Source organism: Rhipicephalus sanguineus, chromosome 6 (assembly GCF_013339695.2).
Source record: "Rhipicephalus sanguineus isolate Rsan-2018 chromosome 6, BIME_Rsan_1.4, whole genome shotgun sequence".
NCBI classification, from domain to species: domain Eukaryota; kingdom Metazoa; phylum Arthropoda; class Arachnida; order Ixodida; family Ixodidae; genus Rhipicephalus; species Rhipicephalus sanguineus.
In genome coordinates, this window is record NC_051181.1 from 133,964,545 (window position 1) to 133,987,315 (window position 22,771).

The 22,771-nt window shown below is 47.3% G+C and overlaps 1 protein-coding gene across 18 annotated transcripts in view; it reads right to left on the reverse strand.

Annotated features, from left to right (window-relative positions):
* The window catches only part of LOC119396471 (plasma membrane calcium-transporting ATPase 2), a 332,288-nt gene that overhangs the window by 111,076 nt on the left and 198,441 nt on the right, over positions 1-22,771 (reverse strand). For all 18 annotated transcript variants that reach the window (XM_037663713.2, XM_037663712.2, XM_037663710.2 and 15 more), the window contains one exon: positions 4,752-4,800. The gene's annotated coding sequence lies outside the window, so the exon portion shown is untranslated. The remainder of the gene's footprint in view (positions 1-4,751; positions 4,801-22,771) is intronic.

Consider the following 22,771-nt stretch of genomic DNA (forward strand, 5'->3'; position numbering starts at 1 on the left):
GACATCCTCCCCGTATGCCATGCAGTTGCTACGGTAGCGTTCGAAAACGTTTTTGCCCCCCCCCCCCCCCCCCCCCGATACTCGCAACATTCGCGCAGCAAAAACAAGCAAGTACATCCCAAACGAGTCTTGTGGACGCGAAATTATTTTTGTTAATCATCGTTACTGCGAAGCCGGATTGTATATTAGATTCATCCCAACCTTCGCACGACGGAACCGGTAGTGCCGCATGCGATACATTGCATGGCGATAGTTTATAGAACTTCATAAACCAACGTTTGCACGACTGCCTTATTAATGGTGTTCCACTTCGTTGTATTTATTGTTCTTTTTTTAATTTCAGAAGTTTTACATGCATTTAAGGCGTGTTCTGACTATTTACGCCTTGAAAAACTACCAGCCTCATGCGGTGCATCAAGCAAAAATCTAGAAACTATTATTCCCTCCCAAACAACGATAGTTTGCTTGTTTACTGAGTTAAAGCTTCGTTTTTTTTCTCTCTAACTGGCTTGACAAGCCTCGCTGCACCTCGAAAACGAGCGAGCCGGAATAACTGCACGCGTTTTGACATTCTTGTAGCTTTTAAAACCGCAGATAACACAGAAAACAAACTTTATTGTACTTATAACGCAAACGAGATATTCCCAAGAAACTTGACAACATAATCCACGGCACCGAAAAATCCCGGAAGAATGCTGTCAATGAAACGTTTGTTCTTGAAAAAAAGAAAACGTTACAAAATCCCCCAGATACTCCTTTTTCTTCCAGCCACAAAGTTGTGCTACGAATACGCTTGCATGCGAGTTGCAGCCGTTCGCGTCATTCAACTTTTGTGGGGGCACTAAGGTGGCGATAAGAGCCGTTGATGAACTTATCTCCACGAGTGGCCGGCGGACAATCCTATTCAGCCCCATTGACGCATGAACGCCACATCATTTCGAAATGATGTATGCGCAACGTACGTCATGTGGAGTGTCTAAAAGAGAGTCCGAGCTTGGAAAGTCGCCACATTCGTGTTCCCAGCGATTGCAGGCATGCTGGTCAGAGATGGACTCGAGGTTCCTCTTCCCCAAGACTGTTTCTCCTTTACTTTTCGCCCAAAGCCGCCGGCCGCGGTTGTACAGTGGTTACGATGCTCGGCCGATGATCCCGAAGGTCAAGGTATCGAATCCCAGCCGCGGCGGCAGCATTTCGATAGAGGCGAGATGCTAGAGGATCGTGTACTCTGCGATGTCAGTGCACGTTAAAGAACACCAGATGATGAAAACGTCCGGATTCCACCACTACGGCGCCCCTCATAATCATATGGTGGTTTTGGTACGTAAAACCCCGACAATCATTATTATCAGGTGGTCGAAATTTTCGGAGCCCTCCACTACGGCGTCCCTCATAATCATATGGTGGTTTTGGGGCGTTACACAGCAACAATCATTACTTTAAGATGATCGAAATTTCCGGAGCCCACTACTAAGATGTGCCTCACAGACATATCGAGGTTTTGGCACCTAGTACCCCAGAAATTATTATTAGTTCGGTGCTCTACATCCAAACGGGAGTGACTTATGAAGAGACAAAACGGTCTACTTCTGAGCGTGAAGCTACGCGCAAAGACGTAACAACGAAATGACAACGCAAGGACACATCGCTGCGTCTTCGTGTTCTCATTCCGTTGTCCCATCTTCGTGCTCTGTTTCACACTCAGATATGCACCAACTGGCCCGCCTACAATCAGTGTTGCGGTCTACTTCAACTGTGCGGTCTACGAACGGTCTGAAGTCGTTTTCATAAACGACGCCGTGACTTTCTAGGTGCAGGTTCTCCCCAGCCTCGTTGGAAAGGCATACGAAGGCACGAACCGAAAAGCCGAAGACGTAAACTGGAACCCCAGTCACGCGCACGTGCCCTGCATATCTGTCTCCGTTCTTTGTTGCGTGCTTCAAAAGCATCGATGGGGAGCGCCCGTCTACCGAGGCGATGTCTAAATCAGGACCGCTCTTATCTCTCGAGAGACGTTCTCGATGGCGACCGATAACACCGTAGAGGAAGCGGCACGTCTCGAAAGCCACGTAACCACTGATATCCACTGAACACTGGAGAACCAGCTTATCACGGTAGTTCTGCTTTAAAAAAGTTTGAACTAACTGTGATTGTCTTGAGGAGAGAAAGAGAGAAACGAAGTGGCAATGCAGGGAGGTTAAATAAGCTTTGGCTCGGTTGGCTACCCTACACGTGGGGTGGGGGAAAGGGTTAATAATAGATAAGATGGAGAAGTAAGAACAAGAGTAAGAAAAAGAAGACATGAACAGTTAGTGTGAATCACACAACACAACACGAACTCGCGCTCGTAGTTCGCAAACGCTCGTCAAGTCCGGTTGTCTTCAAGCAGCACAATAGGGCTTTCGTGGCCTTCCGCATGCACGAAGCCGTGGGCCACGGCCCCCAGTATATCGTGCGGCTGTGAGGATACGATTGAGCACATTCTGTGCCACTGCCTATACCAGACTCGCCGACATGTCCTATAGGAGCCAAACTCTATCGTCTTGAAACTCTATCGTCTTGGAGAGCTCCGCATTAACGAGCGTCGACCGTTAGCAATTGCTTAAAGCACGGTGCCCCATCTTTCTTTCAATCTGTCTACATAGAAGTGCTGTCGCATCAGCCACGGGAATCGAACCCTCAACCTCGTTCTCAGCTGCATAACGTGACTCGTAGCCTCTGTGCGACGGCGGTAAGTTAGAGAAAGTGTTGGAGCAGCAGCTTTCTACGGTTTACGACTTGCCTCTTTTTTGGCGCCATTTTGTCATGCTAATCGCAGCCCTAAATGTGAGGTAGGAGGTTGTCAGTAACACTAGATAAAAAAGCCCAATCCTGCGCTGTTTATCGTACGCTCGCTCAAGAGAGAGAGAGAGAGAGTGAGAGAGAGTGACGAACAAGCAAACACGGGGAAATTGACAGCCATACGAGGGCTGTTTGCGAAGAAAGGAAGCAGCCACGCAGGCAGTTGGAGAAGAGAGGATGTGCTGCGAGAGATATAGTATGCAATAACGAAGTGCGAAATGACGAGAAGTCAGACCGGCTGGTTACACTGAAGGGCGGAAGAGCGGCATTGACGTCACGGAATGGTCGGGACGTGATAGCGTTATCGGCCAAGAGTGTATGTGCAACGACACGAGTCTGCCGTCCCCGTGCGTCACGTCTTCGTGGCAGAGATAGCGGCGCCGTTCAAGTCTAGGTCAGCTATACTATACGCCAAACGCGAGTTCGCCTGCATCGTGCACAGCGAAGGCGACTGTGCCTCTAGAGTCAGTCGCGTATATACCCCGGGGTTTGATAAGTTAGTGCCACGTAATCCAAATCCGTATTCCCTAGTCCATGCAAGGAGGAGGAATAGTGCTGGAGCCGACGTTTCGACAAGTGGGCCTGTATTCGCCAGGGCCCTGACGTCATGATGAAGACGAGTCACCTAGCCGAAACGTCCGCTCATGCGACATTGCTTGTTTCGACGACTTGCTATAGCGCAAAAACTTGTGCTGCACAGAAGCATCCGAGCAAGCTGGAGAAAAACGACGCAATGAGTATTATAGCTTTAAACGAATGAGCAAGCTCGCTAGGAAACAGGTACTCATTATTTCATTTTATTCATTTGATTAGCTCCATCTTAATGAACCTTGCGATGCGCAGAAATGATGTGCACCTGTTAGCGTCACGATCAGCAACAATGTCTGGGTTTTACGTGCCAAAACCACGATATGATAATGAGGCACGCCTTAGTGAAGAGCACCGGAAATTACTGCCATCTGGTGCTCTTTAACGTGCGCTGATATCGCACAGTGCACGGGCCTCTAGCATTTCGCGTCCATCGAAATGCGACCGCCGCGGCCGGAATCGAACCCGCAACTTTCGGGTCAGCAGCCGAGCACAGTAACCACTGTACCACCAAGGCGGACTTAACATCGCGGTACCTCAAATCCTAACGCATTTCAACCTTGTCAATGCTTGTAAAGTATCAACTGCGTTGTCGCCCTGACCAAGACACATACACTTGTCGGAACGTAACTCCAGTAACATTCTTACTGAAAAACAAAGAACACGCGTACCATCGATGAAGAATTTAAGACAGAACAGAATTCTTCCTCGATGGTACGCGTATTTTTTGTATTTCAGTAAGTATGTACCAACTAGCCCAACAACAAGCTTTACTAATCTAGTAACAATCCTTGCTGTTCGTACATCGCTGTGATCACTTCGTGTTTCCCCCTGTTCCTGAGCACATGGGTCCAAAAACGACAAGGTTTTCAGGAAAAAAGACGGACCCTGACCCCCGACCAAGGCGTCAGGCGTTGTTCGACGAAATCCTTACACACAATCCAGCAAGACATCTTTCACGATAAGAGCACCAACTTTGCAAGCGAAGCTTGAAAGCCGGAGGTCGTCTTCCGTTCTCACGTATGTAAGATTGGGCAGTTATCATATTAGACTTAAACAGAGACCGTACGCCACGATGTCATCTCGTTAAGAACAGTAGGAATCTGAAAGATTAGTTCATCTCAACGTGCAACTCTCCGCGGCTACCAACGCAAGGATTCAAAGAAGGACGTTTGTAGAAAACGCAGGTGAGTATGAGAGTCGACCGAGAAGTCCTTATGGCATTCGCTCGAATTCACATTATGTGTATTACGACGGTGACATGCAACAGCATGCAGTGCCACAAAGGCACAAGCACTGCTTCGAAGAAGTGGGTATACACTCACCAGTGAGCGCTACCTCTTCATAGGTAGATGAGCTGATCATGGGGAAGCCCTGTAAGCAGAGAAAGTTAACAGTCATTTAGTTTGGTGGTCACAACAGACAAAATCAGTCACATACATAATCAGGACAAAAATAATCAGACTACCGACAAAAAAAAAAGAAAAACAGCAACGCCATCGAGGGCAAGAGAGCAAAATTATCCCATTACGGTACAGCACCTCGGTACTTGGACACTTTGCATCATGTAATGAAGGAACATCGTTAGAAACTATTAAAATAAGGAAGACTTGGTTCGACACATGGGAGAACAGCCTACGCGTTAGTATTCGCACGACCTGAGGAAGCCTGCTCGTAGAACTTATGACGGAACAAGCCTAAGCTTCCGACACGCAGTCGTTCATGGGCTTATTTAATTAAAGAAGAATTACACTTCGAATTGTAATTAAAACTGCGTAGTGTTTATAACGTATTCCTCCAACATCGCGTGCCAAGCTATTCGGATGTACAATTTGTAGAATATACAAAAGCAAAAAAATACGCACGAATTCTAGAATATAAAAAAGAAAACACTGCGTTTAGCGTACTACAGCTATGCACTGCGATTTGCAAAAAAAAAGGAAAGAAAGAAAAAAAAAGCACTGTGCAATGATTCTGCGCCACAGGTAATACTAACTGCTCTACTTTGTTACACATGGGTCGTCGTGGAGAGATTGAGCCAAATAACATCTCGGCTGCTCAATTCTTCATTCTTGTGCAGCTCAAAAGACTAAAGTAAAAAGGAATTATGACATTTTGAATGAATGAATGAATGAATGAATGAATGAATGAATGAATGAATGAATGAATCTGGTGTTACAATGTTGCGGCAACACGCTTCCACACCCTTCGCTCTAATTCTTCCAAGCATGTTGTTGCGTGCCATGATATGAATGAGAAAAGGAAAACACGAAACCGGGAAACCATGGCAACGAAGCACGCTTACGTACGCTGACAAAAAAAAAAAGAAGAATAAACGAAAAGGGGCGCAATCCCAGACGACATAAACGACGCCAAACGCGTGAACATCCCGCACAACTGTAAATATCTCTGTGAATATCACGTTGCTTATAAATGCCACCTGCTTGCAAGCATCGCGGTGACACAAATGAGGGATTCATTCCTCCGTTCACGTATACCGTACTCTTTCGCACTGCTAAGCGTGAGGACGCGGGTTCGATTCCGGGTCACGGCTGCTGCATTTAGATGGGGACAAAATGCGAGTATACATGTGTACTTAGATTTAGCTGCACGCTAAAGAGCCTCTGGTGGTCAAACTTAATCCGCGGTCCCCAATCACACTAAGAAAAGAAAAATAGTCCTTTGACCCATTTCGTGACTTCTGACTTTCGTGAGAGATATGTGCACTCTCTTTGGATAACATGTACTCTCTTCGGAGAGTCTTGGGAGGCAAAAAGAGTTAACGTCTTTCGTTAAAGAGAGTCATTTACGTGCAAAGTCGGGACTCACCGAAAAGAGTCCCACATACCCCCTTTTTTTCTTATAGTGTACGCAGAGCCTCATAATGACATCGCGATTTTAGAACGTAAATTTCCAGAAATTATTATTACGTATCCGACACTCAAGCAACCCATCGGTGAACGTGCACACGCTCACGTAACAAGAGAAAGAAAGAAAGAAAGAAAGAAAGAAAGAAAGAAAGAAAGAAAGAAAGAAAGAAAGAAAGAAAGAAAGAAAGAAAGAAAGAAAGAAAGAAAGAAAGAAAGAAAGAAAGAAAGAAAGAAAGAAAGACCAGAAAAGACGTCGCAACTCACTCGAACAACGATGACTGCTTCTCATCCGCCCAGGGCCAGTACCAAGTATTAAAGTCAATAGGGGCAACCACAATACCTCTACAACAAAGCGAAACTTCGGTGTTCGTCGAGGGTCAGATAACGGTATCGAAGTACATCGCGGTCGAACTAAGGAGACAACGCCTTTTGTCGATGTTACGGGAGCGGGGACGCATAGAGGTTGACCTGAATGGAAGGAATCACAATCACAGTCGCAAGTTGCGGAATCTGAACCGGCTGGTACAGAGTACACGGGAGACGAGAATCGCCTGATAAGTGCGAACTGAACGGGGCTGCACAAACAATCCGACGCGATAAGTGAAGTTTAGATAGTTAAAGGGCCACTAAACAACTCCGGGTTCAAAGACGAGAGAGCAGTTTCTCTCTCTCTCTCGTCTTCACTACACTTCCTGCAGGGGCTATCTCCTCCTCGCCACTTATTTCTTCGTGAAACACGTGGACAATGACAGCACTAAGCGTTGAGCCTATCGGGATTTCGCGCTTTTCGGCTATACGCTGTTATCTCCGCCTGCGCAGCCGAAAAATGCGCAAGACGAAGTGAAATCGGTTGAACCGCGCGATAGTCGTGCGAGACAAGGAAGAACCGGCGTGCGAGCGCATGGCAAAGCACGGTGGGAGACAAATCGCAAGTGATATTCCTCGTATACGGACCAATCGAGAGCTTATTTCCCCATGACGTCACGTGAACAGGCCGTTGTCGCCACGAATTGTGACGAAAAGACGGGAAACGCCATGCAGGAGAGGATAACGCGCCCGTTTCTTTGTATTTTCGAAGGTTGATTGATTGGGGGCCCTTTAAGTACACGATGCACATGTGCCGATCTTGGGGCAAAAAAGAAACGGAGATAACACGGAGTGAAAATGTTGTAAGCGATTTACCGTATTCTACCGACTCGGGGATCGCCCAGTGTCATGCGCTTACGGTTTGTACAGACGGAGCGAGGAGCCTGCGAGGGGCGATGGCACGCATGCAGTTCAAGGTTTTAGTGGCAGCGGATGCATCGAACGTAAATCTTTCAGCATACCCATAACGGGCGAATTTATACGTGATTTGTGGCGCATTCGGTCGGAAAACCTTTTTCTTTTTTCCGTCGGATCACGCCTGACTGCACTGCGCGATATACTAAGAATATAAATAAAATGTGACTGAAAAAGAAAAAAAGGTGTATGTCAAACCTGAAGCCGGTAGGTGCAAGGTAGCAGAACACGCGCTCAGCGGAAGGTCATTACACTTATTGTACGTGCGAACAAACTTCCATTTCGCAATTTACGTTTCCATTTTCTTTTTTTCTTTTTCTTTTTTTTTGCGAAAGAATTCTGCGTTCCGCAGTTGTTGCCTGACAAGGTCTACAGATTCTTTCTTTCTTTCTTTCTTTCTTTCTTTCTTTCTTTCTTTCTTTCTTTCTTTCTTTCTTTCTTTTTCTTTCTTTCTTTTTCTTTCTTTCTTTCTTTCTTTCTTTCTTTCTTTCTTTCTTTCTTTCTTTCTTTCTTTCTTTCTTTCTTTCTTTCTTTCTTTCTTTGCATTTTGTAAAAGGCCGAAGAAAAAAAAAAGCACATTTTTGTTTCGTCGCAGTTTCCGGCTCCTCAAAATACAAGAACTATGCATGAAAAACTATCGAAAACGGCTGTTTAGTCAATTTAGTTAATTTCTGGGCTTTTACACGCCAGAACTGCGATATGCGACACGCGAAAGGAGGAGGAGGAGGGGGGGGGGGCTCCAGATCAATTTTGACCCCCAAATCTAAGCACGCGGATTTTCCTGCATTACGCACCCCATCGAAATGCAGCCGCCGTGGTCAGGGAATCCAACCCGCTCCCTCGAGCTTAGCAGCGCGAACACGTTACCTACTAAACTACCGGCTAAGCTATTTAGTGCTCCGGAATCTACGCAAACGCCAGAGCTATGCAGGCATGTAGTGAGGACATATCTGGTGGTTAAGGTCGTTAAACATCCTTTAAGGTAAATATAAACAGTAATAAGGGCGTAGACATAAACATCGGTACTACCCCAATTTCCACTGTGTATATACCACCCCATGCAAGATAAACATGTAAGTCAGGCCTGTAGCAAGGGGGGGAGGCTAGTCCTCCCCCCCCCCCCTCCCACGAAAAAAAATCCTGGCCTGAGGTAAGTTAACCGAGCTTAAGCGGAACCATGGCTGCAGCTTACATAAGGAGTAATAAGCACATCAAAAGAAACACGGGCTAAGGAAGTCTGTATACACACAGTTAGCCTCGGTTAGCAAAATAAATGCGGTTGAATACATTATAGACTAAGTATATACGCACAACAGCAGCAGGTGCTGAATGAGATTCAGCATAACAAACGATACCGGCGTGCCAAGAGGAACGACACAAAACACCAACAGCATCATCTCCATACATCTCAAGGTATTTCAAATCTACAACCCAGACACACCCCTTCTTTCTCTCCATTACGCATAACTGCATAAGCAATCGCACGGCGGGCTTTGTATTACACGCTGCCGCAAGAATTCTGCCACACGCGTGTAGGGCCGCCCCGACAAACGTGTACCACCACGAAGATTCAAATTCCTCGCCGGCGAAAACGGCACACACTCACTGCAGACCGCCCGCGGACGAGGCGTTGAACGACTCCGACAGCGCAATAAAAACGCCAGCACCGTTGCAGAAATGGGAACGAAAACAAACAGTGCCGCATACTTTTCGTCAACCAACCCAGCGCGGCGAGGGGCAAGGAATGCGAAGTTTTCTCTCGGCCTCGAGCGCACGCTGTAGTACGGGCGGACCGTGCGTTATCCCTTCCATGCGCCGTGTATGTACTCCATTTGCTTTGGGCCAGTTGTGTAATAATAACACCTGGGGGTTTTACGTGCCAAAACCACGATATGATTATGAGGCACACCGTAGTGGAGGGCTTCGGAAATTTAGACCATCGCGAGTTCTTTAACGTGCACCTAAAATATGTACGCGGGCCTCTAGCATTCTGCTTTCATCGGAATGCGGTCGCTGTGGCCGGGATTCAATTCCTAGACCTTATAGGGTCAGTAGCCGAGCACCATAACCACTGCACCAGCGCGGCGTACGGACCAATTGTGACTAGTGATGGCTAATGAAAAAAAAAAAAAAAACGAAAGACAAATATTCAGCTTTAGGCCAGTTCAACCATCCGTCCATGCTCATTAGTATTCATTTAACCATCAATGTGGTGCGTAGCGTTAAGGAGGATCACTTAATTAGGGACACTGTACCATGTTTGGCCGGCGAAGTTCGACGAGCCATTAATAACTATGGCTAAACAATTTTCATTTATCGTAATGCTTGCGGTCAATGCGTACCTAGCGCATACACTTCGAGTAGGTGATTAAACGCTCTTTTCAAACACAAAAATGCCTTATGATTAACTGCAAAATGAATATTTATTTAGATTATCCCGTGACTATCGCGGCTCACTAGATGACGTGCATGTATACAAAGCAATAACGTACCACATTAACTTTCTTTTCACCAAAGAATCCAGCGCCGAGTACTAAAGTACTGCAAATAAGACGCATTCGTCAGCATTCAATCATAATTCGGGCCTCGAGACGTTACACGTCTCGCCGGCACCCGGTCGCCGCGCTCCCTCTCGCTGCAATCGCGACTGACGCATATCTTCCCGAAGTCGCGAACATCGTAGGTGGCGAGAGCGCGCGGTTCGCCGAAGAAAAAGAACAAAAAAAAAAAAGAAAGGGGAAAGGCAAGAGACAGAAAAGCAACGCGCGGTGTCGAAACAATTGCCGCACCAAGGAAACAACGCCCCCCAATCCGTCATCGCGTGCGCCTCGGGAGCATCGGCACCGCAGTTCAGATTCCATGGCTCCTCGACCCGTGAGGCTAAAATACCTCGTGGTGTGCTTTGGCGTTGCTGCTAGTTGAAAATGAATGCTCTTTCAAAAAAAAATTAAAAAGAAGAAGAAGGAAAAGAAAACGACAGTGCAGGGGAGGAAGGACTCTATTGGGTGTCGGAGTAAAAAACTGCGCGGGCGTTTGGCTTCTTCGACGAAGACGTAACCTCGACCTAAGGCCGTTAACTTTTGGCTTCCCGTCTAAGGAACGCTGCGAAGCCCGTCATTGGCTGCTCTGACGTCTAAGCGACTACCAACGTGGCTTTTTTTTTTTGTTAAATAAAGAAAGCTGTCAGCCCGGCGCGTACGTCTACAACACATTTTCCCCTTACCCCCTTAAGGAGTAGCAGGCTAGAAACCCGCTTTCTAGGCCCACGTCTCCTCCTTGCTCTTCATTAAACATCTTCTTCTTCTTGAAACCTCCCCCCCTGTTCTCACTGGGAGCGCTCCTCCTCTCTGATTTTCTGTATGCCTGCCTGCTGATTAGTTAACGCATGTACCGAGTGAACCTTATCCCCAATCGTGGAGTCCAGTCACCTCTAGCGCTTTTGTACGCGGCTGACTCGGTCAACGCCACCGTTCTCGGATCGTCGACATTCTCAAGACAAGAAAACAGCAAAATAATGCAATAACGCAAAGTTTTAAGCGATGTTTTTTTTTCTTCTTATGTTTCATAAACCTTACATTAAAAGCAGAACGACTAAATAGTATAAGCACGAATGAATACGTAGGGATGTCCTTATATTTCGAAGGTTGTTTCTGGAGATATTCGATAGAAGTGATAATAATTTATTATCTGGGGTTTTATACGTGCCATAATCGATATCATTATGAGGCACGCCGTGGTGGAGGGCTCCGGAAACTTCGGCCATCTGGTGTTCTTTAACGTGCCCTGACACCGCAAGGTAAATGGGCCTCCAGCATTTCGCGTCCATCGAAATGCGGTCGGTATCGAACCCGCATCCTTCGGGTCAGCAGCCGAGCACGGTAAGGTTACCACGACGGGAAAGTGACAAGCACAGTGTATATATATATATATATATACAGGCACGTAGCCAGAATTTTTTTTCGGGGGGGGCCCAAGGCCTAATTATTCGAAAGAAAGTCTTTTCATGGCAAAAAGAAAAAAAATTGCCCGGGAACATAAAAGGCTGGACGAATTTCGGGGGGGGCCCGGGCCCCCGGGCCCCCCCTTGCCTACGTGCCTGTATATATATATATATATATATATATATATATATATATATATATATATATATATATATATATATATATATATATATATATATATATATACACCAAGAACTTTCTCCAAGATATATCTTGGAGAAAGTTCTCTATGCGGTGAGCAAACAAAAAAACTAAAAGATGTCCAGTTTATACGGCTTTGGTCATTTGGGTCTCTGCTTACAATCGTTCACAGGAGATGAAATCGTGATGTTTTAAGCATGCACATTCGAGCTCGCATTGTTGCATTTGTGCTTGGATCACAAGTTGTGGCCATCCGCCGCTACGTAACGAACACAAATAACGTCACTAACTACTCCAGCGACATCTTCCGTCACGGACGATAAGCTAATATATACCCGCTGTTTCGGTAGAATGCGTAAGTCGTGGTTGGATAACTAAAAAAAAAATTACTCCACAAAGAACACGTGTCTTGCCTTTGCGCTGAACATAGTTCTGCGTCCATATAGCTCGCCAATAGCATACTCTCAAAGACATCGTCTAGTTACCGACGCATTCGTTGCCACAGCAATATACATCATGAATCTTAGTTAGTTCATACAATGTGCAAATGATGTTGAGCGAAACCGAGCGAGAAAGAGGGAGGGAAGCAGCGAAATGCATGGAGGTTAAGCAGACGCACGTCCGGTTTGCTACCCTGCACCGGGGGAGAGGGACAAAGGGGCGAAAAGAGAGACAGAAGAAAATAGAGAGATGGACAGGATCGCAAGCACACTAGGGGAAGCACATCCAGTCTGCAGGCGGTCACTCAGTTTAGTCGATTTTAGGTACTTCAGCAGCGATTTAGTTGCCTTCTGCGCCCTCGAAGCACATGTCCAAGGTCCTAGAATCTTGTTTATGGAAAATTATGAGTCCAGTTGGTCCAAAAGCATCCGGAGCGGGCATCGCTGGGCGTCATAGCGAGCGCAGTGAGAAATATGGAGTAAGGCAGGGAGGTCAACAAATAACGAGAAAGAAGTAAATGTTGGATATCGTTAAACAGTCCATAAGACACGCGTGAAACATAAAAACACGTTGAAAGTAAGACAACACGAATCACTGTCGGTGCTGGTCTCGCACGGCCCAGTCGAGAACAACATGGCTGGGCAGATAGATGGACCCACCTTCGTTTTTCAGGACTTGCTTATGCATAGCTAGCCGGGTCAATACAGCCGCGCGGTAGCGATTCGCGCGAGCGGTAGTCGGCGGTCCACCGGCGTTCCAGCTGGCCGTATTTTCCCCCGAGTGGCACGCGCACAAAAAAAGGACGAGCACCGCGACCCAACTAACAAGACCACGCACAAAGCGCGGTGAAAGTTCGGGCGATTTGGATGGTAAGGCAACTTTTAAAAATAAAAGATACAAATGCGGCTACAAAGGCACTCGGGAGCACGCACCTTCGCAAGTGACCGGGCCGAGTCTGTATCGCCCGGCAACTATGCTCCGTTATCGCAGCCCCACTCGACGGCTTTGGCCCGGTAGGACCGATAAAGGAGCGGTGCTTATCTGCGAGCTGCAGCGACAGAAAGTCCACGGTGACAAAGGTGGAAAGGGTGATGCGATTGCAGCGGGAGAGGAGGGAGAAAAACCCGAGGACGAAAAAATCCAGGTGCAGCCATGGATTTCGGGCGAATACCATCTACAAATGGCGTACACATATTAGGTTGAAGTATACAGTTGAAACCCGCAATAACGAAATCGGCGGGGAAAGCACAAAATTTCGCTCTTGCGGGAATTTCGTTGGCGCGAGAATGCGGGAGAAAAGACACGGAATTTACAACAAACACATTTTATTTCCAAAAGTTAGTAAGTTTGCTTTGGCGGGCCTTACCATGCAACAATTTCATGCCTCTCGATCGGGAATCTCGTTTGCCACGACACAAAGTTCGCCCCATGCACTGGTCAGTGACAGCGGCAGCTGTCACCAGTACCGTCATCAAGTGCGTCTACAGGCGAACCTTCTTCCGGCTCCGCTGAATCAGCGCGGATCAGCGCAGAATCGTGGACAGTGAGTTGCACGCAACGCCGAATTCTTCGGCGATGTCCATTTTTTTTCCTGCCCTTTTCCACCTCATTGATAATTGCAGCCTTATCTTCCAGCGTGATGAACTTCCGATTTTTCGTTGGAGGCGGCACCTTCGCAAGCAGCGAAATCGGATGAAGCAGTCGCAACACAGTTCACGTTGCACCAAGCGACCAAGCAAACGCTCCACAAATGGCTCCACACACGCGACCATGTGCGCGCGAAGCCGACAAAGCCAAGTACAGAGCCAAGCCAACGAACGAAACTCCATGAGGAATGTGGATTTGGCTACGTAGTCCGCGATAACGAGCAGGTGGTTCGGCAAGTCATCATCATCATCATCATTGCCGCCAGCTTGATGTTTTTTTGTAAACAATGATGGCGGCTGCTTCTCAAGTGGGCTGTAGCGATAGTTTTGCACAATTTAAGTGTAGCATGAATGCATTTCAGCAGTTTTCGAATGTAGTTAATGTTGCGAGAGTAGATTATTTGCGCACTCGTGTTTCAAAAATTTCGTTAATGAGGGACTGCGGTATAAATATCTTTCGTAGTCGCGAGTTACGAAATGCATTGACTCCTATGGGCGTTCGCCGGTGCTCCGAAAATATTTCGTTGCGGTGAGAATTTCGTTCTCTCGGGATTTCGTTATCGCGGGTTTCGACTGTAACTTCGTTTCATACACGAGGAGTCGGATAGGTTGACGAATTAGGTTATCGCCCCTTGTAACTAGCGTTAAATAATAACTGTTGGGGTCTTACGTCCCAAAACGACGATATGGTTGTCAGAAACTCCGTAACGGAGGGCTCCGAAAATTTCGACCACCTGGGGTTCTTCAACGTGCACCTAAATCTAAGTACACGATCCTCTAGCATTTCGCCTCCATCGAAATGCGGCCGCTGCCGCCGGGGTTCACTGTCGCGACCTTTAGGTCAGCAGTCGAGATAAATAGCGTTAGTTCAACAATCAAACCACGAGAAATTCATCAACATTGACCCCTGTGCAAGGTATAATCTATATAGGTGGTATACACGCGTACTGATACGTAATTAAATGCATAGCTCACTCTCAACAGGAACTCCTAAGTGATAATTAAGATAACGTATCCGAAAGAGTCCAAGTATGTTAAAATGCATCGAATAGTTGTCTCATTCATTCAAGACAAACAGCAGCTTCGATAGATGCCGAAGTACCAAATGGTTTTTAAAATATATGTACACCATACCGTACATGACAGGCATTAAAAATGGAAACCGACCACCTAAGTTTATAAATATCAACGGCGTTTCGGCTCCCGTACGGGGACTTTGTTCACGTATTTTACCTTTATAAACTTTCGTGGTCGGTGTCTGTTTTTAACTGTTGTCATTCATGTTCCCGACCATGCAGGTTTCCATTGAACTCTTGACTTAGTGACACTGAACGCATGATGGACGATTCAAGTGAAAAGGTCTAACAGTACGTTTGCGAAAGTAATCCGTGTAGGGGCGACCAATTGCGAGTGTTCGACGCTCGCGTTTAATGCTACTACCAATAATAATAGTTTGTGGAGTTTTACGTAACAAAACCATGATATGATTAGGAGCCAGGCCCTAGTACAGCGCTCCGGAAATTTCAACCATCTGAGGTTCTTTAACGTGCACTGCCATAGCACAGTACACGGGTCTCTAGCATTTCGCCTTCATCGAAATGCGACCGCCGCGGTAGGGATCGAACCCGCGACCTTCGGGTCAGCAGCCGAGCACCGTAACCACTGTACCACCGAGGTGGACCCTCGCGTTTTATACTGCGGGACATAAAGAGTTCTCTATGAAATATTGCACTACAGACGTTGCAGTACATCACGTCAAAATACGCTTTGCATAGGATGCGAAGAAGTACGGTATCTCTTTGGTGAGACAAGGTTCTAGCTAGAACCAAATGAATCCAACAGCTCAAGGAAAGCATAAGAGACATAAATTGTCTTAACTGTATAGCGTAGTAATTATGAGGTAAATTGAAATGAATTAAAGTGGACGGAAAATCACCCTTCCCGTCGTTGGGATCCGAACACACAACCTTCGAATTACGCGGATTCAATTGGTTGTGTCTAACAAAGAAACGAGCCCCTCGAAAAAATTCGTCTTCTTTAGAGTCTTTGGCTAGCCAATAATAGAGTAGGAGAGGAACAGTCAACAGCTCTAGCCGAAACGTCAAGTTGGGTGTCGCTATACTTATTTACATTACTGCCCATGGAAAGTGCATACGATCAGTCGCCTCGTATAAGTGCACGCGAGTTGGGAATCAACGAAAAATGCAGCTATATGAACGGCGACAAAAAAAGAAAACATTTCCACGCATCAATTCCAATTAATTTCCCCCAAAAAGCGGCACTTGCTGCGAGAGTGCCGTGTGGCACACACACGCACAGTTCAATACAAAGGCTTTCCCGCAATAGGTGGTCAACACGCCACAGGCGCCAAGGCCAGCCTGTCGTTTCGTGGGGCTCGCAAACCTGGCACAAAGCTTGCGAAACGCTATTCCGTCACTCTGTTTTTATCTTGCTTCCTTTTCCAGACTATAAGCCATTACTTTATTTTTTATTTTATCTTTTAGTATGTGTTGCGAAAGACGATATCTGCGGTTCTCTAATCGAAGTACGATCGACAGACGCCGTCTCACTCTGTCAGGACAAAATGATAACTTTCACAGAGCTTAATGTTCCATGGAAAAAAAAGAAAAGAAAACAAATAATGAAGAAATTGGTAGTTGGGGCGAAACAGCCCTCCACTGTTTTACATATATAGGGATATCGATGGCAAGGTTTAAAATGGCACTTGGATTTCACAAACGATGTTTTATCTAGTGCGACTACGCACGCTAGTCGACTAATGCGCCGCAAAGAAAACGGAGTCCTGGAAGCTGTCAAGCTTCGTGCTCCGCCGCAATGCACCAATGCAATGCGGCAAGGCGCACATATAGGGCGAGTTCGGCAACTTGCATTCAATCGCGATCGAATGCTACTCCAGTAATAAATGGAAACATTTGGGCGGTTGAATGCAAGAAAACGAAAATAAATTATGAGGCCACGATGATAAAGAGACGCTATAGCTCGATTCAAGCAAGAGAAAAAAAGGAAAGAGATAAAAACTCTTGAATCATCCGTGTTAACTGGTAAACCAGCATTTACGGCTATGTGTCGTCGACGCGGGCATATTAGGCTGCACCTGTTTTTGTTGACTCAAGGCTTTGTGGTTACCACTGCCGAAGTAGCATTGAGTGCTGTTATTACGGAATTGTACGCACACACGCACGCACAAACTCAAAGACACACATACCTATACCCACACGTAAACAAAAGCGTGCGCGAGATGAAATTTACTGGAATCAACTTAAACTGCGTAATTACCGCACAGAGATACTATTTATTCGTACGTTGTAACAAACAAAGTCAGTGTTAATGCGAAAGACAAAATATAGATAATTGGTTAATAACTGAAAGTTCAACGCCGAAATGTATGCACGAGGATTGCAGCCTCAAAAGTCTCCCGATAGTCACGGTGAGCACTGCACAAGTTGCAACGTCAATATTTTATCCATAACTGTAATAGTTCATTTCTCATACATACAACCTCTCGTTCCTTTCATAAATAATGTAATGAAAGGAAGGTAGAATTGTCAATTAAATTTGTAAAAAAGCTAGATAATTAATTGCTGCGTCAGAACCAGTAATTCAATGAGAATTGTTTTGAGAGCGCGGTCATGCCAAACATAAATATTGCACCCTTTCAACCTCGTTTGCGTACAACATAGATCACGCACTTCATTTGAAAAATGAAATGACGTAAAGGTGGGGTTTCCCAGTTCCTCGTCGACCACACAGCCACCCTCGGTCTCATCCAGAAAAAGAAAATAATAAGTGACAGACAACAAAACTACCAACGTTACCAACTGTCAGCATCGAGTCAGTTTCACCGCAAAGCACTCGCGCTGTGCGGTGCAGCGAGCCACTCGTAAGACGAGACATCGCATTGTGGGATGGGGGAATCAATGCCAAGCGGGTGACGTCATCGCAGCCGTGGCGCGAGCGTGCCATCCCCCCTACCTTCTTTCTCGTCCTGTTACCGTTGCGTGACTAATACGATTTGTCCGGAAAGAGTTGAGAGGAGTCGGCCCGCTCGAAGCCAATTTGTTAGCCTTCGAGCGGCACACAGCGAAAGCACACAACCCTCCGCGAGTACACACAGGAGAAGGCTTGCGGCAGGGCTAGGTTAGTTACCCAAATCCCGCGAACGACCCATTCTGTATGCAGAAGTGTGTAAGCGATCCCGACGAGTCGATTGTAGATAATTCAGAGAAAGAAAATGATACGGATGGCAATGTGCGTGCGAGAGGCATTGAGGAAGAAAAGGAAGAAAGAAGTGGTGTCCACATAAAGGTTCAATGGCGGGAGAAGCTACAATGCTGACGCACTGTCGTACTTGCTGCAATGTGCCGCCATATCGAAGTACAATGCTGACGGCGTATAATGTCCGCTGCCCTAGTCGATGCCGTTGCAACACGCCGGGAGAAATAACGTGGGTTATACCGTGTAGTAATAATTTAGCTACTACTGCTTATCTGAATATCGCAGTCGTGAGTCGAAGACAGAGAATGCCATGGCAACTGTGCAACTTTAGCCGCTTCTGCGAATTCTGTCTGCGTCGCCTACTTAACATCATATATTCATAGTGTCCAGCTATCATGGCATCGCATCACTTGCCGCCTTCACTTGCCGCATCACTTGCCACAAACGTTGCCACAGTTCATTGTTGCACCTCATTATTTCACGCATGGCAGTCGTTGTTGCCTGCAGCAACAGAAGTGTCGCGCCGCTAATCATGGTGACGGTCCGATTCCCGACATGAATGAACGAAAAAGTTAGGATGAAGAATTGCGCAATGCAGTATGAAGATATAAAGACAAATAGCACGTGGGGCACGCACTCACCCAACTTCGCTTGCCCCACCCCCGACCCCCCTTTCCCCGATAGGGAAAGGGCTCCTAATTTTTTTAACGAGATCCCAGCACACGTATAACCTCCCCCAACCGCACTCGAACAAAAGAGTTCTCGTCAGAACGAGGCCGACTCAGCAACGAACCGGTACCTGTGTTTTTCTATACGTGTTCTCACCAAAGCCACCCTGCCCAAGTCGTGGAGTCGGCGTAGTCTCAACAAACAATGCCGAAAGGAAGCAAAGCCATTATTTACAATTGTTAAGCCACGTCGGTTCCGAGTAGTGAAAAGAAGGTGGCTGTTCGCGCAGCGAAACTTCACAAAGCGCGCACCACTTTTCTTCGGGCGCTGTTTTGCGGCGGTCAGAGCCGTAAACGCGCACGCTTGCTTCCGCAAGCGAACATGAAGATTTCGCTTTCTTGTCTCACGCGTTTCTCGAAGCTGAATAAACACCCCTGCTGTCGCCGTTTTTTTCCCTCACCCGACAAACTCATCACCTGCATCGCTGCCTTTCTTAACAAACCTGTTCAGTACACGCTACTGATATAAGCAGTGGGAAACGAAGAGCGATAGCAGTAGAGAGGGATGGGAGGAGTGGTAGACTCTCGTCCGTCCGGCATATGACGTCAGCGGCCCGTATTGATGCGGAGAAAATAACTGGCTCCACAAAGGCTCTTTCGTATACGTGCACGAGGGCTAGCTCTTTCAACTTTGTTCCCCACCTGTTCCGCCCCTTCTCCGCTTTTCTCTACCTGCGCGTTGCTAAAACAGAGAGCGGCGTGGCAGAAAACAGAGTCAGCCTTCTATTCATATATAGAAGGACTTGGTTCGATTGGATACTCGTGGTTAAAGCGGTTCACGAACGACTCGAAGCACCCTGCTACGAACGGCAAAGAAAGAGAACAAATGTGATCGCTTTAGAAGACCACGGAAATAGGCGCAGTGTGCGGCGGGCGTCTGTACAAGCATACAACGGCCAACAGCATGGTTACCCGCCGCGGTGGCATAGTGGTTATGGGGCTTGAAAGTTGACCCGAAGGTCGCGGGGTCGAATCCCTGCCGCGACACTTACGACAAGGTACAATGCCATAAAACTCGACTGGGTACTATCCAACGAGATACGACACGACACATTAGATGCAAAGTAACACGATAGGATGACCAAGCAGCCGCAAATTGCGCGCCCTTCTTGTACGTGTGAAGCGCTTTGTGAACGCGACTGCCTCTGTGCTCAACCATAAATGATGCCCAGCCGTGCAAGACGATCTCATATACTACGCGATACAATATTAGTAGGCGCAATATAATTCAAGAGAACAGCCCAAAGGCGATGAATTACGCATCCGTTTTAATAGTGTTGCGTTCTGTGAATGCGACAGCCATTCTCCTCAACGACGCAAGATGTAAAGCCGTACAACTCGATTCGTCCCGACGAGGCAAGATACGTGCAATGTCATGACTCGGTATGATAGCCAAGTCGTGGCATATTGCGTGCAGCCCTTATACTTGCGTAGCGTTGGTTCTGCGAATGTGACGGCCACCGTGGTCAACGATGTAAGATACAAAGCGTGCAATTTCACTCAACGCGATACGATAGGTACAAACGCGATAGAGTAATCAAGCACCGGTTAATTAAGCGCCATTCTTATACTCCTGTTGCGTTTTGTGAACGCGACGGTCGCTCCTGGCTTCTGCAACGCTGCACGGCATTAATGACGACTAGGCAGAGCGAGTGCGCTCACCCAGCTTGCAGGCACGCACGCACGTACGCTTCGCGAAGCCCCGAGATTTATTCACGGCTGCGGTCCGTTTTCATCACCTGAGGCTTTCTTGAATCAACGCGCGCACTCGCACGTATATATATCTCGGTGTTTTTCTTTGGTGCGCGCCGGGCTATATGTATAGCTAGCCTGCTGGTCTCTGTGAGACAAAAGGAAAAGCACTGGAAAGAACGAGGGGGGTTGAGCCCATTGTTTTTTTTTTCATTCTCCTGCAGACGCCAGCTGCTTTCTACGCCAGCGCAAGGCTCGACAAGCAACACGAACGTGTTGACGGCTACGCGCGTAGGAAACACGAAGACAACGGGAGACGTTGGGAAGCCGCGAGAGGTTGACTGGTTAAAACACTGAAAGGCGGCGAGAAAGACGGGGTAAATTAGAATGCGAGTATGCATGCGCCTGGACGCAAGCGTGGCGCCTGTAACATTTCCGTTGACTCATGAATATTTATTTGGATAATAAAAAGAAACAAGAAGAGGGGGGAAAGGCCAACTGTTGTTCACAGCGACGACACGTGCGCGGAAAGGGGCGAACGATATAACGATGAATCCTGCGTACCCGTTTCAAGTGAGAATTAATTATGTAGGCTTAAAAAAAAGCTTTCTTCCGTTCATATTTCCGCGTTCGTCTTCATTACAATAACACAGGACATAAAAAAAGAAAGAAAGGAGTGGAAGCATCCAACTTTTCGAGGAGTTTTACGGTCCAACACAAGGTGTGGATTGTACCCAACGCTACTGCGTGTAAGGGAACGAAATAGACTCATTTGCACTGGAGACAAATTACGATAATTGTTGGGTTTTAACGTCCCAAAACCACGATATGATTCGGAGAGACGCCGTAGTGGAGGGCTTCGGAAAATTTCGACCACCTGGGGTCCTTTAACGTGCGCAAATCTGAGTTAGCGGGCCTCTAGCGTATTCGCCTCCATCGAAAATGCGGCCGCCGCGACCGAGATTCGATACTGCTACCTTCTGGTCAGCAGTCGAGAATTAGACGTTTCGGCCGGGGACCGGCCTTTGGTCCCCGGCCGAAGCGTCGAATTATATGCCTTGTTTGATTTCTGTACGTGCGCCTCCACTTCATATAACTTAATAATAACCGGATTTAATTAAAATGAACTTATGATGCATACACCGACAAATATATCCGACTAGAAAGCCAATGAACTTCGCCAAAGCGACAGGAAGAAAACTTCAAAACGCCAGGCCTGCGCGGAAAGCGCAGCACAGTCACAGCGAAAGCTGGAAGAGCGGAATTTCTAGAGGCCGTTATAAACTCTCTGGGGGCTACTAATACAGGTACACTAGCAACGTACCCTCTACGCCACAAATCATAATTTTTGTGAAGTTGGGAAGCACCCACCACGACATTACTCGTCTTTCTGCGGAGAAGCGAGGTACCATCCGTAAGGCATTATGTGCACTTTGTTGATGCGATGGCTGATGACGATGAAGAATTATGGCAGAGCCCTTTGTAATGGGTTGGAAGCTTTAAACGACCCACTAGTTACGTAATTCGCATTACGCTACATAACATATGTCAATGTCCTTCGCGACATGAAGCCTGTGAAGGGTGTTCTTGCAAAGTAGCTTCAAGCACCGGCATGGCTCTGAGGTAGAATACTGGGCTCGCACGCAGAGTAACCAGGTTCGAACCTCATTCCATCGTGGATATTTTTTCTTATTTCGTTGCGTTTTATTTATTTCACGCGATAGCGGTTACGGACACCGGCGGCGGCGGCGGACAACTACGGCGCCAAAACCGGCCCTTGTTGTGATCTCATAACAGCTTTCGCTGTAAAACAGGCACTCCATCATTCGAAGCTAAAGATGTAATTTATCGTTTCCCGTTAACGTCCCTTAACACCGTCTTGTGCTCCAGAGAAGGCGGCCGCGAACGGCTTTCTTTTGTAAACAGCCGCTTAGGTGAGCGGCAAAGTCCAGTCGCTCTCAAAGGCGAGGTCTTGCGACATGGGCTTCAGTGAGAGACGGCACAAAAGAGGCAGTCATTGCCAGGACTTCGGGGAGACGCGAAGAGTTAGCCGTGCCGCTAACTTCTTCGCTGGGCGGATAGGACGGCGGGCGGGGAAGGCGCGCACAGAGGTGCCCGACGCGCTCGTTCCCGACAGAGAAGAAGGCGCTCCCTCGTCGCGCTGTGGGCGAAGACGACGCCGCTTTGCTATTCCGAGACGCGACTCCCTGCCTGCGCCGAGCCCGGCCAGCCGCGGCTCACAGAGCCCGGAGTTGGCGGCAAAAAATAGGGAGCCGCCGCAGCCGCCTCGAAGAACCCACGGTAATTTT